General features: G+C 50.9%; 1 protein-coding gene across 5 annotated transcripts in view; it reads left to right on the top strand.

Moving 5' to 3' along the window:
- Positions 1 to 13,725, top strand: part of SAMD4A (sterile alpha motif domain containing 4A) — a 97,738-nt gene that overhangs the window by 46,877 nt on the left and 37,136 nt on the right. The gene's annotated exons all lie outside the window — the stretch shown is intronic.

A 13,725-nucleotide genomic window follows, 5' to 3' on the forward strand; every position in this document is an offset into this window, starting at 1 on the left:
CTCTCAGTGGCCTCACAGCTGGTTGTGGCCACTCTTGGATGCTTGGGGTGCTGTCCTCCTGCATCCCAGGTGGATCATACGATCACCAGGTTGTTCCAAGCCCTGTCCAGCCTGGCCTTGGACACTTCCAGAGATCCAGGGGCAGCCACAGCTTCTCTGGGCAGCCTGTGCCAGGGTCTCACCTCCCTCACAGGGAAGAATTTCTTCCCAATATCCTATCTAGCCCTGCTCCTGACAGTAGGAAGTTGTTCCCCATTGTCTTGTCCCTCCATGCCTTGTCCCAAGTCCCTCTCCAGCTCTCCTGGAGCCCCTTTAGGCACTGGAAGAGGCTCTAAGGTCTCCCTGGAGCCTTCTCTTCTCCCCTTGAACACCTCCAGGTCTCCCAGCCTGGCTCCAGAGCAGAGGGGCTCCAGCCCTGCGAGGATCTCCGTGGCCTCCTCTGGACTCATTTCTGCAGCTTCGTGTCCTTCCTGTGTTGGGGGTCCCAGAGCAGGATGCCAGACTCCAGGTGGGATCTCACCAGAGCAGATCAGAGGGATGGCACTCATGGGGTGATCCCCAGAGCAGCACTTTGGAGGGTGCCAGCTCTTGTTTTCAGGCTTGTTTTCCCTTCTAAGCTGGAGTGCCAAAAGCCTTTTGAAAACTGTGCTGTGACTCCCAGTCCAGGTTAAAATGACCTTTTTTAGTTTATTCTTCCCCCTCACATTGTTACTTTGGCTTGAAGGAGGGCAGTGACCTGGCTCATGGCACAGCCCCACGGAAGGGTTGTGTGGAAGGGGTAGGATGCAGAGCCTGGTGCTCATCCTGGCATAAGGGGAAACCCTGCCACCCCATTCCCTGCGGGTCACTCCAAGTGCATTCCTATAATGTGACTTCAGACAGTATTTGGGAACTCGTGAGGTTTAAAGCACTGTTGCAATGCAAGAGCAAACCTGAGAACTGAGATTTAAATCCCTCCCTGCGTATACGGGGCGTTTGGGGAGGGACTGGGTTTGCTCCAGGGTTTCTCAACGTTAACTCTCCAATATCTCCGACCATTCTGCAAAGATCAGGACGGAAATCTCTGGAAGAAGCTGGTGGGGAGGGGAGGGGATTTGCCTTGCTACGTAGCCACATTTATTTTTATTTCACTTTTGAGCTGGTATTCCAGGAAAGCCCATTAAAATCTGGCAGCAGGCTGCTGGGGAACAGCTTGCCGGAGCCGAGCGCGGACGTGCGATGCCGGAGGAGCCACGCCGAGGCTTGGGGATGACTGATGGTGCGAGGTGTCGGCGGAGAGGAGGGAAAAAGGGGGATGTTCTCACTCCGCTGAACTTCCTTCCTTTGTGTTTCCTATTAAGCCGAGGGAGCCGCGCTGATGCGGCTGCTTTTGCAGCCTTCCAAGCTCCCATTTAATTGTGGATGATTTCATCCCGGCCCTTTTCATGCTGAAGCCAGTGGCCTGCGTCATGCAACAGTGAATTTAGGCAGATTTTATTTGCATGTGAGTCATTGAGCTTTTCCAGCTGAATGTCACCAACTTGGAATTTTTGTCTGATTTTGTTGTTGTTTTTGTCTCTTGGTGTTTTTCCACCGGTCTTTTTTCCCTGCCCTTTGCTGCCTGCACCCCCTCATCCCTCCACAACCACCACTCCCCCCCGCCCCCCGAAAAAATAGGAAAAGCCTAAATGGGAGTTTGAGTTGGCAGTGCAAGAGGACAGGATTAGGAATGTTCGGGGAGAGGGGGGGAAAAAGGATGCTTTATGTCGCTGGGAGGGAAGGCCCAGAGCCAAGTCAAATTGAGGGCTCTAATTTGGGAGCGGTGTTATTACAGGTCAGAGGGAGTCAGTTACTGGCTAAATTGGGAGAGCTGTCACATGCCAGGGCTGGAAATGCTGCTCACGTGGCTGGGGCATGGACAGGCTCCTGGACAACTCGGTTTGATTTTGTTGACAACGTTTTAGGAAAAAAAAAATGTATAAAAAACCTTGTTTATTTTCCCTCAAATATAGGCTCCGTAGCAGCGCCCCTCTGCCTCCACTGCTGGCTCATCCTGGCCCTCACTGCCCTTTGCACAGAGAAGTTTATAAATAGAGCAGCTCCTCCATTATGTGCAGCTTCAGTCTCTTTATTTTTGTACTGGAATCTCTTCAGTGATTAACAGTTTAAACCATGTGCTGTATATCAATACCTTGCATACCCTTCATAACTTATTTTTAGTATTATTTTTCCCCCTTCTAAATCCTTTATCCATTTTAGGCGACACCGTTATGACATTCAGATAATTTTTTATATATTTATTTTAGCCTTTGAAGGAACTTATCTGCATTTCAATTAAGCTTTTGCTAAAAGGCTTTTTGCAATTGAAATGAAGAAGTCAGAGGAGTATTTCCTCCGTGCCTGTGGTTGTGCCTGTAGTCTCCTCACTGAAAGTCAGGAAGATTCGGGTGTTTTTTATGGATTAGGCTCAAAAAAGAGATACAGAAATTGCATGGTTTATTTCTTTGGCTTCTTGCATCCTAGGAAATTCCACTGAAAATCTGGATTTGAAGGCATGCGGAGGCATGTGAGCAGTATAACCCTGGTGTAAGTGAAAGCAGGCAGTGAACTCATTTCCCACCTGTACCCCAGGTCCCAGAAGCAGCAAAACCAGCAGCGTTTTCCCGTGGCTGAGCTCACGGGCTTCAGGGAGTGATGGGGCTCCTGGAAGCAATCTGCAGCTCCTGTTTAATTATGCTTTTAATCCTTGCTGACCCTTGCCGTGGGCCGGGCTCTGTGGGCCGGCTGAGCTAAACTGGCTTTGCACAGCAGCCAACAAAAGCCACTTGACCCAGGATGTCGTCGGGATATCTTCGTCCATCAGACCTGGCACGGCTGCTCTGATATTCCTGTCTCCTCGTTGCATGCACAAGGGCTGATGGGTTCCCCTCTGCTCTCCACAGGGAACACGGTTTCGGTGTCATTTCTGCCGCGCGAGCCTTCTCAACCCACCCGTGCGTGGTGCTCCGGCTTTCTCCTGCTCTTCTGCCCCAGCTGGCAGAGGTGGAGCAACACCTCACCTGACAGTGTCCACAGTGCTCGTGGGGCTTCTGCACCTTTGCGTGCTCTCTGTGGGCAGGTGGGACCTTGGCAGTATTCTCCTGGGCTTCCCAAAGTCCATCCTCCCCATCTGAGGTTTGGGAACAGGATGCCTGTGATGGGTGCTCCAGTGAGTAAAGGGAAACTGGCACCGGGCATTCTTGTCCAGTGTCAGGTTGGATTCACTCTTCAGGACTTCTTTTGTAGGCGGTTGGTTGGTTTGTCTGCCGGGCATCCGTCCTCCTCCTGACCTTGGGGTGAGAAGCAGGAGGTGGCACCTCGTCCTTGTTGATGTCCCCCCAGCTCTGAGCTCTCATTTGTGACACTGAACCATTCCCCACATTGCTCTGTCCAAGCACTGAGCACTTGCTGGATTTTCACTCTTATCTCCCACCCATTGGCACTGCTACCATCAGTGTAGAATCACTCCACGCTGGCTGGACTGTGGATTGTGAAATCAGTGAAGCAAATTCCTCTTACCCAAGGTGTTCTCTGTGCCAGGGCTGGCCACGTTGTGTTGAGAAGCTCGAATGCCATCATTCATGTGGTGTAGATTCCCTTGGCACCCGTGGGGCTTTTGATAAGGTTTCCCAGCGTGTCATCTTTGCTCTGAGTCAGTGAAATGCTCTCAGCACTGGAAATCTCTGCACTAAATTAAAGTCCTGTTGCTAGGGAGTGTTGTGATAATACAGGGTATTATGCTCTGTAGCAAAAGTGTGCAACAGTACAGCCTAGAAAACAAATCCATAAAACCTCCCGTCGGATGCACAGTGTGAAAATCGAGTGTACTTCAGCTCAGCATTAAATATGTCATGGAAAAAGGCTCCCGCTCCTCCTGAATTCCCTGAAAGTCTGCTTTGGGCTGAAAACTGTAGTGGCTGGAGCCAATTTAGAGAAGGAAAAATCCCTGCTCTTGTTGCTGTCTGCAGAAGCTCCTTAATGATCGTGCCATGCAATTCTCCAGTGCTAAAAATACATCACTTCTGGGTTTGTACAAACAGCCTCCTAATGACTGGAGCTCTGGCAAGCTCAGGAGGCAGAGGGGGAAAATAGTGGCAAAAATATGAAAGTCTTACTCATTTCTGCTCACAGTGGAGCTGGCTCTTCTGTCCTTGTGGATCTCAGTGGGAGTTAAGGGATGTTTTGGTGAGAAATATTCCAGTTTGCTCTGCATCTGACCAAAATAATGGGTGTTCTGCTCCCGTTTGGAGTTTACAAGTTGTGTGGAGGGTGCTGAGCTGCTCTGTCTTCTGGTGGGGTTTCATCAGCCTGTTTGGGGTGACAGGATGGAAAGATCTGATGGAGGCTTGTCCTTGAGCCTGGCTTCAGTGCTGAAATTCCCAACTCCTGCTAACACTGGATGGGGCTGCTGTTGCTTTGGAGAGCATCATGGAGAGGGGAGGTGCCAGTGACAGACAGCTGAACTCGCTGCCCAGGGAGAGCTGCCTTTAAAAAGGTAGCAAGTCGAGCAGGGCTCATGTCTTATCCCACACAGGGGTTTTGGAGACAGGAGCAAGGGGTTGTTTGCTTTTTGTTTCAGAACTTACATGTCACCTGCCCCTTGCCTGGTGTCCCAGGAAGAATTGTGAGACATGGTTGAAAGAGTTGCCCAGAGAAGCTGTGGCTGCCCCATCCCTGAAGTGTTTAAGGCCGGGCTGGATGGGGTTTGGAGCAGCCTGGTCTAGTGGAAGCTGTCCTTGCCCGTGGCAGGGGGCTGGAACTGGGTGGTCTTGAAGGTCCCTTCCAACCCAAACCATTCCAGAATTCCATGAAACTGGCTGTTCTTCCAAAATGAAGCGCAGCAGTCCATGCACCTCTTGCCACCCAGCTGTGCTGACAAACCCATCCCTCCTGCCTCGGCCCTGGGTGCTGAAGGACTCACCTGTTGCACGCAGGGAAATGTTGGGAGCCATTGCAGGAAGATTATCTCTTTGGAACTTAATTGGTTTTGGTGGTTAAATATTCACTGCTGCATTTAACAAGGAATATTGTGTAATTAATTTACATGGAGCTTCTTAATCTTAGTAATTAGGAATGGAGGAGATGCTCCTTCATGAATTCTTCTTTGCTCTTGTCATTGCTGAACCACAGAATCACAGATTGGTTTGGGTTGGAGGGCACCTTAAAGATCAGCTCATTCCAACCCCTTGCCGTGGACAGGGACACCTCCCACTAGACCAGGTTGCTCCAAGTCCCATCCAGCCTGGCCTGAAATCCTGCTCTGTATTCAGAAACGTTTTGCTTGTCATGGTTACGTGGCTCTTGCTTTTGTTTTCCAAGGAACCAGTGTTGCCTCCAGCAGGGATTTCCCGGGCCACCACCTTTTGTGGGACGTGCTGTCCCACATTGCTTCATTGCTCCATTTTTTTCCTCTCTTCCCTGCATCCACTCTGGTCTGTTCACCTCCCCTCCCCCTTGGAGCTTCTCTGCAGTAGCCGCTCGGGTGGAAAAGAAACGTTAAGTACTTTCCTAATGTATTTTTAGCCTCTTAGAGTGTGATGTAGCTGCTGGAAACACGGAGGGGAGCCAGCACCATGTGAACCCAGAGGTTGCTGCTCATCGCTGGCAGATTTTCCGTCGCGCTCCGGTGCTCCCTGGCACCGCGATGCAGCCAGGGTGAGAGGTGGGATGTGGCTGCTGGAGGAGGGGAGATGGTGCATGTGCCTTGTGTGATGTCTTATCTGTCCTCTCCTCGTGGGTGCTGGTGGACAAAAGGTCTGTCTGTCCTTCAGAGAGGTTGTCCACCCTTGAATCTGCCCAGGAAAGGAAAGTGACCAGTCAGGAAAAGGGGAATTCTGTGGTTGCCTTTTTATATCTCATTACAGACCAAAGATGCTGGGGTTGCACTGAGTGTGTTGGACCTGGAGGTTCAAAGCCTCCAGGGAGATTGAGTGCTGCGGGAGGGGAAGTGCAGAGCCCTTAATCCCGAACACAGCAGTCCCCAAGCCCTCCCGGTGTCCTGGGCTTTTTTGCAGGCTGTTCCCAGCTCCTAGCAAAGACTTGTTCCAGGGTGAGAGCTTCACCAGTGCTTCCCCAGTCCTCCCCAGCTTGGGCTGTTACACCTGAATGGAAGGGAGTGACAGCAAAAAGCCGGCCACGGGGATTTATTGGCTTTTCCCCTGTCAGATCCCACATTATCCGCTGGGGCGGGCGGTTTTGGTGACCTGTGAGGAAGCTGTTCCCAGGGGCCGCCGCAGCGCCGGGAGCCGCGGGAGGTGCCGGTGCCAGGCAGCCGTGGATCCAGCAGGCACGGTGCTGCCTGGCACAGCTCCTGCTGCCTTCAGACATGTGGGATTAGGTCCTCCCGCCCCGCTGAGGTCAGCGCTGGCGCAGGCATAAATTCAGACCCGGAGCAGGGGGAAGCTTGTTGGGATTTACACGCCGCAGCCTGGCGGACGTGGAGGTGCTTGGAAGCACCGCCAGTGTCTTCTCCCCTGTGTTGGCTGTGATGTTGCATCGATCGTGGGGGGATGAGGAGCAGGATTGGGGTTCAGCAGCGTTTCAGTGACAGCCTGCCTCTCTGCCTGGTGCAGTTGGCAGGTCGGCAGTAGCGTTTATCGTTGAGATGTTTTTCCTTTTAATTAGCGTCGGTTGCAATAACGAGGAGGCACATGCTGAAATTCTGATTATTTGGCCTCTGGTGGAGGGAGAAAGCTGCCAGGTTTAACAGTGAAGGTATTGATGTGCTCTGGATGGGGTACAGAGTGTTTCCAACAGGGTTCTTGCTTTGTTTTCCTTAATGTTGGCCTTTTGAGTGAGGCTGATTTACGAAGGGAATGATGTAAAATTGCCCAAACAAAGTATTGTGACAGGGTCAACGTGCAGGTGCTAATTACTGCAAATAATAATTTAAATCCCTTCAGCTGGAAGTACTTTGTGCTTCACCTTCAGTTGAGCTGCTGCAGCAGGAGCCAGGGCAGAGGTTTGTGTCTGCAGTACTGTTGGAGAGTGGATTTCTGTGATGGGTGGTGTGGAGCTGGACCATCTCACAGACCCGTAAACCCAGTTGTGGGAAGGCTGAGACTGGCAGCAACCTGCCCTTGGTTGATACACTTGGTGCAAATTCAGACTTGTGGGTGAAATCTCTTGATTTTTTTTTTGCTCTTCTGCTTTATCTTTGCAGCAAACTGCCCTGCGTGAGGTGGGGTGTGGTTCCTCCACCCTGCTCATAGAATCACTGAATGGTTTGGGTTGGGAGGAACCTTAAAGATCATCTAGTTCAGAATCTGAAGTCAGATGAATTCAAGCATAAAGCAGATAAATTCAACTGGAAATGAAGGCAAACAGAAGTGCTTGGGAGAAAGTGGAACAAGTAGACATAGAATTCAGGTTTGTCTGATGATGGTCACTCACTGGGAGATGATGTTGTGGCCAAGCAGAGGTTGTTAGGTTTGTTCATATGCAGGGTCAGGTTTCTTGACCCCTTTAGCCCTGATGAAGGCATCCAGGCAGCTGGAATAGGTGTGAGATTCCAGGGCTGACTGGAGATGACCTCACTTACCACAGATTTGGGGGATTTTGATGGAAGTGCAGCATCTCCCATGGATGTGTGCAGAATCTGGTGGGTGGTGATGTGTTGCTGGGTCTTTGCACAGCAGGACGAGTCCAGGTGCTGAATTTTCTGCCTCTGACAATAAAAAGTGGGTGCCCTCCACATAGCTCTGCCCATCACCCAGATTCAGTTTCGCATTCATGATCCAGGAAACAGCGAACAATGGGAGCCTCTTCTGGGAGCTGCTGAGGAAGCCTCTTGAAAAACCTTCCCGCAAACCCAGAAATAGCCATCTCTTGCTCTTTGGCCACTGAGCCCAGGCTCACTGGAAGCAGTTGCCAGCTGCCTAAGCATAAATTGGATTTCTCTTTTGCTGTTGGCCATCCAAGACATGAAAACCTTGGTGTTGTCCATCCCCAGAAAGGCTTGATTGCCATCCAGGAGCACCCAGTTCCTCTGTCCAGTCCCTAATGCTGCAATATGTCGCTTCACAAGATCAAGGATCCCAACCTAAACTTTTAGTACAAATTCCTGGTTTTCCTCCCCAAACACAATTGCAATTTATTTCAGTCCTTCTGGGAACGTGCTTGGAGGGTGCCCTTCAGATTTGAGCATCTGGTTAATGGCTGGACTCAATGATCTTAGAGGTCTTTTGCAACCTTAATGATCCTAAGAATCCCTCTCTTAGTCATTTCTTGCTTGGGCAAATTATCTGAATGGGCTTTTGAGAACTTTTTATGGAAAACTGAAAACAAGGGCATAATAAAACAGTAATTTAAGAGCAATTTGCTGACAACTGGAGCCCTTAAGTGCACTGACTTAGCACTGAGGGGCAATGATACCAAACCTCCTGTGTGAATGTCCTCTTTGTCACTTGGAAAATCCTTGGGCAGTTTTTAAAACACATCTAGTCTTTAAATTGGTGTCCTTGTTGCTCTGGATAAGCTGTTGTCTGTTTCATAAGTTACACATCGTTCATCTCTCTCACTTCACCCAAATTCACAATCAGCAAGTTAATGGAATCCTGGAATGGTTTGGATTGGAAGGGACCTTGAAGACCACCTTGTTCCAACCCCCTGCCATGGGCAGAGACATCTTCTAATGTCCCAGACTGCTCCAAGCTCTGTCCAGCCTGGCCTTGGACACTTCCAGGGATCCAGGGGCAGCCACAGCTTCTCTGGGCACCCTGTGCCAGGGCCTCACCACCCTCACAGCCAGGAATTCCTTCTCAACATCCCATCCATCCCTGCCCTCTGGCAGTGGGAGCCATTCCCTGGGTCCTGTCCCTCCATCCCTTGTCCCCAGTCCCTCTCCAGCTCTCCTGGAGACCCTTTAGGTCCTGCAAGGGGCTCTGAGCTCTCCCTGGAGCTTCTCCTCTCCAGGTGAGCACCCCCAGCTCTCCCAGCCTGGCTCCAGAGCAGAGGGGCTCCAGCCCTGGGAGCATCTCCATGGCCTTCTCTGGACACTTCACTTGGGTTGTGCTTCACTGTGAAATAAGTTGTATATTGTAACAGGAGGAGAACCCAGTTTCTGCTTTCAAAATGAAATGGTTTATCTTGGATGGGTTTGGTTGTTTTTTAGGTTCCTTCAAGTGCTTGAGAGTTACTTGGCATTATCGTTGTTCCTTGAAGACATGTCACCTGGTGAGACCCACACGTTCTTTTCCTGTGCTGACAGCTGCTCTCGGCCATCCCTCTCAGCAGGGGTGGTGTTTTTAAACTGGAATCTTCTGGCCCAGAAGTCTGTTCACAAAAATCAAATCTAGAAGTAAACCCCTGCACTTTGGTCCTTCAGGGTTTATAAATGCAGGCACCAGTGTGCTACTCGTGTTGTTTTTTGCAGGGACTGTGTCTATCCTGCCTTTGTCCATCTGGTCTGGCTTTCCATTTGGAAAACTGTCACTGTTCCCAGGACATCATAACCATGAGCATTGCTGGTGGTTGAAATAACCCCTTCATCCCTCAGGGGGCAGGTTCAGAGTAAAGGCAGGAAGGTCCCTCGTGCAGTGCCGTGTTAGAGATGAATCCATCACCACTGGACATGGGGCAGTTAACAGTTTGTAGGGATTAAGCAGATTTGTGACAGAGAAATCCCTTAATAGCTTAATAAACTGACAAACTTCACCTCTTTTACCAGCCAGAAAGCCCCAGTTTTGGGGATGGTGTTGGTCCTATTCATAGCACAAGCACAGGTTTCAGTCTTGGAAGCAGGACCTGGCTATATTTGGAGCCGGATTTATCCACAGGCATGCTGCACATGCATCAGCTGGGCTGTCTAGCAGCAAAATCCTGTCAGTTAAGTAATCCTTCAGTAGAAGGTAGTTTCACATCCCACCTTCATTCAGCTTCTCATCCAAGAAAATGTCCCGTAATAAAAATAGGGATTTTCTGCTTCGGGGGTACCAGCAGCTCCCTTCCCAGTGCAGGGCTGGTCAGTTGTTACCTTACCTCATCTCCAAAAGGAGATGGCAATTCAATGGCAGCAGTGGGCAGGACAGGAATCTGGGGGGATTTCAAGGCAGCAAGGGGGGGACTCTAACTTTGGGGCTGTCTCTGTGCTCAGATTTGCCAGCAGCTGTGACATTCCACAGAGCAGTGAAATCCTTGTGGTGGGAAGCACCAGGCATCCCTAAAGCAGCATCCAGGGGAACTAACGAGGTTGTCAGGTGATTAGTGCCTGTGACCCACCACAGGTCAGGACCCTGGGATGTGGGATCCCAAAGCACATCCTAATCTCAGCTGCCCCAGAGTGCTTGTTCTGGCAGTAAAGGATAAGAGATCCCAGATGGCCAGGAGTGCATGGGAGCAGGTGAGGGGCTGAAGTGGGGGCTCCTGTGTTCCGGGAGAGCGTGGAGAGGGACTGTGGAGTGTTGCCAACCCCTCTCCCCCTGCCCACAGGCAGCTCCAGCTTTCCCTCTCCTGCACTGCCCTCTCCAGATCCCTCTATTTTTCTGGCAGATAGGATTAAGCCTGACCTTCCGCCCCATCTCAGAGAGAGCCAAACCTCTTTCAGATCTAATTATTTTCCATTTTTGTTTAATTGTGCACATCCTGCTGCTGGCTGAGAAGGAGACCAGCTCCTGCCTGGACAGAGCCACCCAGCCCTTTTTCAGCCACAGGCTTCTGGGTCAGTGCTCCATCTTTTGGGGTTGTGGTTTAAACCCCCAAATCTCTTGGAGGTCCAAGGCAAAGTTCCCAAGTAGCAGCTCTGGCGCCATCCTGTGTTTCCCCAGTGGGGACCTTCATGCTCAGCTCTCCCCCATGTGAGCAGGAGGAACCCAGCTGCCACCTGCCTCCCTCCTCCTCCTCCTCCTCCTCTCCTGCACCCAGTTTACACCAGACTCGGCTTTTTCTATGTGTATTTTGCTCCTATGTTTAAGTGGCATTAACTTCTTTGAGCAGTGCATTGCAGGCCTTTTTTTTTTAATGATCTTTGATTTCTCAGTTTATCTGAGCTGCTACAGAATCCCAGCTGGTGCCAGGCTGGAGTCTGGCTGTGCCAGCCTGAAAGTGCTGCTGAACCACCATGAGAGCGATGATAAAATATCGGGGTGTGCCATCCCTCTCTGCAGGAGGATGGGAGAAAATAAGACATGTTTTCAACTCACCAGGCAGCTGACTAAGAGAGAGGGAACAGATAAATCAGATTCATCCCAACAGGAAGCCTTGCCTGGAGCAGGGACATCTGCATATGGAAAATATGGATATGCTCTGGTGGGCCTTGAGTCCCGCTACACTCGTGTATCCTTTACAGCATCACTTATGCTGAGTGTTGCTCTCCCAAATCCCTTTTTTTTTAGCACCAAAACAACCTCACAGCATTCCCACAGGCAAAGGAGCACACCCAGAGTACCAAAAGTCCTCTCTGCTGCAATACAGCAGTTCCTTCTCCACCAAAGCTGTGCCACGTCGTGTCCCTTGCTCCTTTCGGCACAGGACGGCTCGGGCACGCTGTGGCTGGCTCAGGAAGTGGCTCTGGAGGAGGGGGAGCTCCGTGGAGAAGTAAATACCAGTGCAGAAAGTTCCAGGGAGAGTCTCCAGCGTTTCCAGCAAGCCATCTAGTGGCTTCCTATTAAAACAGTTGCATGCCTTGGAACTGGGAGGGTGAATCTGGAGGGGTGAGTGCTGCTCACCGCCGCAGTCGTGTCAGGAAACTGATGGGCAGAGTTTGGTCCTGAGTGGGAGAAGGTGCTGCTTTAACAGCCCTCTTCTGGCTCAGGGGTGGTGGGAGGGTTGGGTTAGCTGCCGGCTGGCAGCATGGGTCATGCAGAATCATAGAATCATGGAATATCCTGAGGTGGAGGGGACCCACATGGATCGTAGAGTCCAATTCCTGGGTCACAGAATGTCCTGAGCTGGACATTGGTTTGCTCCTGTGCCTTCCCAAGAGCAAACCTGATGAATGATCCTAGAGGTGGAGATCTGGATCTGCATTTCGGTGGTGTGGGTTCAGTTACCCTAGCTCAAAAGCACACAGAGGCTATAGGGATAACCAGTGATTTAGAGCAGCTTCCTGTCTGGAATGCATTGAGGACAGCAGGCAGGGAGAGAGGATGTAAAGTTTTGGGGGATGTTTTCAGCGTTTCACCCGATGACGTTTTGGGCACTGTGTTTAAAGCAAGCAGGAGGGAGTGTTCTCCACCACACAGTTCAGTTCTGGCTCCTGTAGCACAGCCTAAGACAGGGCTGGAAGTTTGAAGGCTTTACAGAGGGAGGAGAGACTGCCCTGGGGCTGGGAAGTGTCAGTTGGCTGATCTGGGTTGATTTGGTAGGTGTTCAGAGTTTGTATCAGCTCTTCAGAGAAACCTCTGGTGATGGAGATCTCACAATGTCCTAGGCCATCCTGCCCTACAGAGGGCAGTTTCATCATGTCCCGCCTCATTCATCTTTGCTGCAGTTCAAGTCACAGAATCACAGAATTGTTTAGGTTGGAAAAGCCCTCCAAGACCATGGAGTCCAGCCATTCCCCCAGCACTGCCAAGGCCACCACTGACCCCTGTCCCCAAGGGCCACATCCTCACAGCTGTTAAATCCCTCCAGAGCTGGTGACTCCACCACTGCCCTGGGCAGCAGCAGACGTGGAGAGCAGCTTGTCCATGCCCGTGTTCACCTCTCAGCCAGGTGTCAGGCTGGCTGGTGCAGCTTTTCTGTGCAGCATGGTATCTGACTGATGTGCTGCTTCCCAAGCCAGGCTCTTGCCCACCTCGTGCTGCACAGCCCTTTGTTCCCACCCGCGTGCAGATGTTTGCACCTGCTTAATGCAGATGTTCTTTCACATCTCTCCAAATCTCATAGAAGCATAGAATATCCTAAGCTGGAAGGGGACCCACAAGGGTCATCGAGTCCAACTCCTGACCCTGCACAGGGCACTCCAGCAATCCCACCCTGTGCTTGAAAGCATTGTCCAAATTCTCCCGGAGCTCTGGCAGGCTAGTGCTGTGACCAGTCCCTGGGGAGCCTGGTCAGTGCCCCACCACCCTCTGGGGGAAGAACCTTTCCCTGATCTCCAGCCTAAGCCTCCCCTGACACAGCTTCATGCCACCCCTTCAAATCCTCAACCCTGTCTGATCTCTAGTCCAGTTTCCTGGAGTGTTTTCCTTTCTCTTAGCATGATACCTGCATGTTGATCACATTTATCACATCACCCTTATCACCAATGGCATTCTGGGTGCTGCCAGGCCCAGGACAGGTCTCCTTGCCCAGCAAATCCTCCCAGCCTGGCAGTGAATCAGCAGCACCAGCTCCCTCCATATGTTTTTCAGATGAGTTGTGTGCCCACATTAGAGCAGTTTCTCTCTGCTGTGCTGCTGAGGGAGCCATGTGCACAGCACCTAATGAATATCAAGATATATGGCACTGCCTGTTCCTCCAGCTATTCACAGACCAGTTGCTCTGTCACAGAAGGAAATCAAATTGCTCTTGACAAATGGGTGTCGGCAGTCACTTATCATCTTGTTATCTTCTAAGTGCTTACAAATAGGTTGTTTCATTATTTGTTCCATCAGTTTTCCAGGAGTTCGAGTTAAGTGACCAGTTTGTAATTCCCTGACTTTTCCTTCTGCATATTTAAATCTAACCCCTAGGTTTTTGGTTTTTTTTTTTTTCCCTTGTCTTCTGAAACCTCTCCTATTTGCTGTGGTCTAACAGAGGAACAGGAGCCCTGGGGCTGCTGCAGCT

Source organism: Anomalospiza imberbis, chromosome 6 (assembly GCF_031753505.1).
Source record: "Anomalospiza imberbis isolate Cuckoo-Finch-1a 21T00152 chromosome 6, ASM3175350v1, whole genome shotgun sequence".
Lineage (NCBI taxonomy): Eukaryota > Metazoa > Chordata > Aves > Passeriformes > Viduidae > Anomalospiza > Anomalospiza imberbis.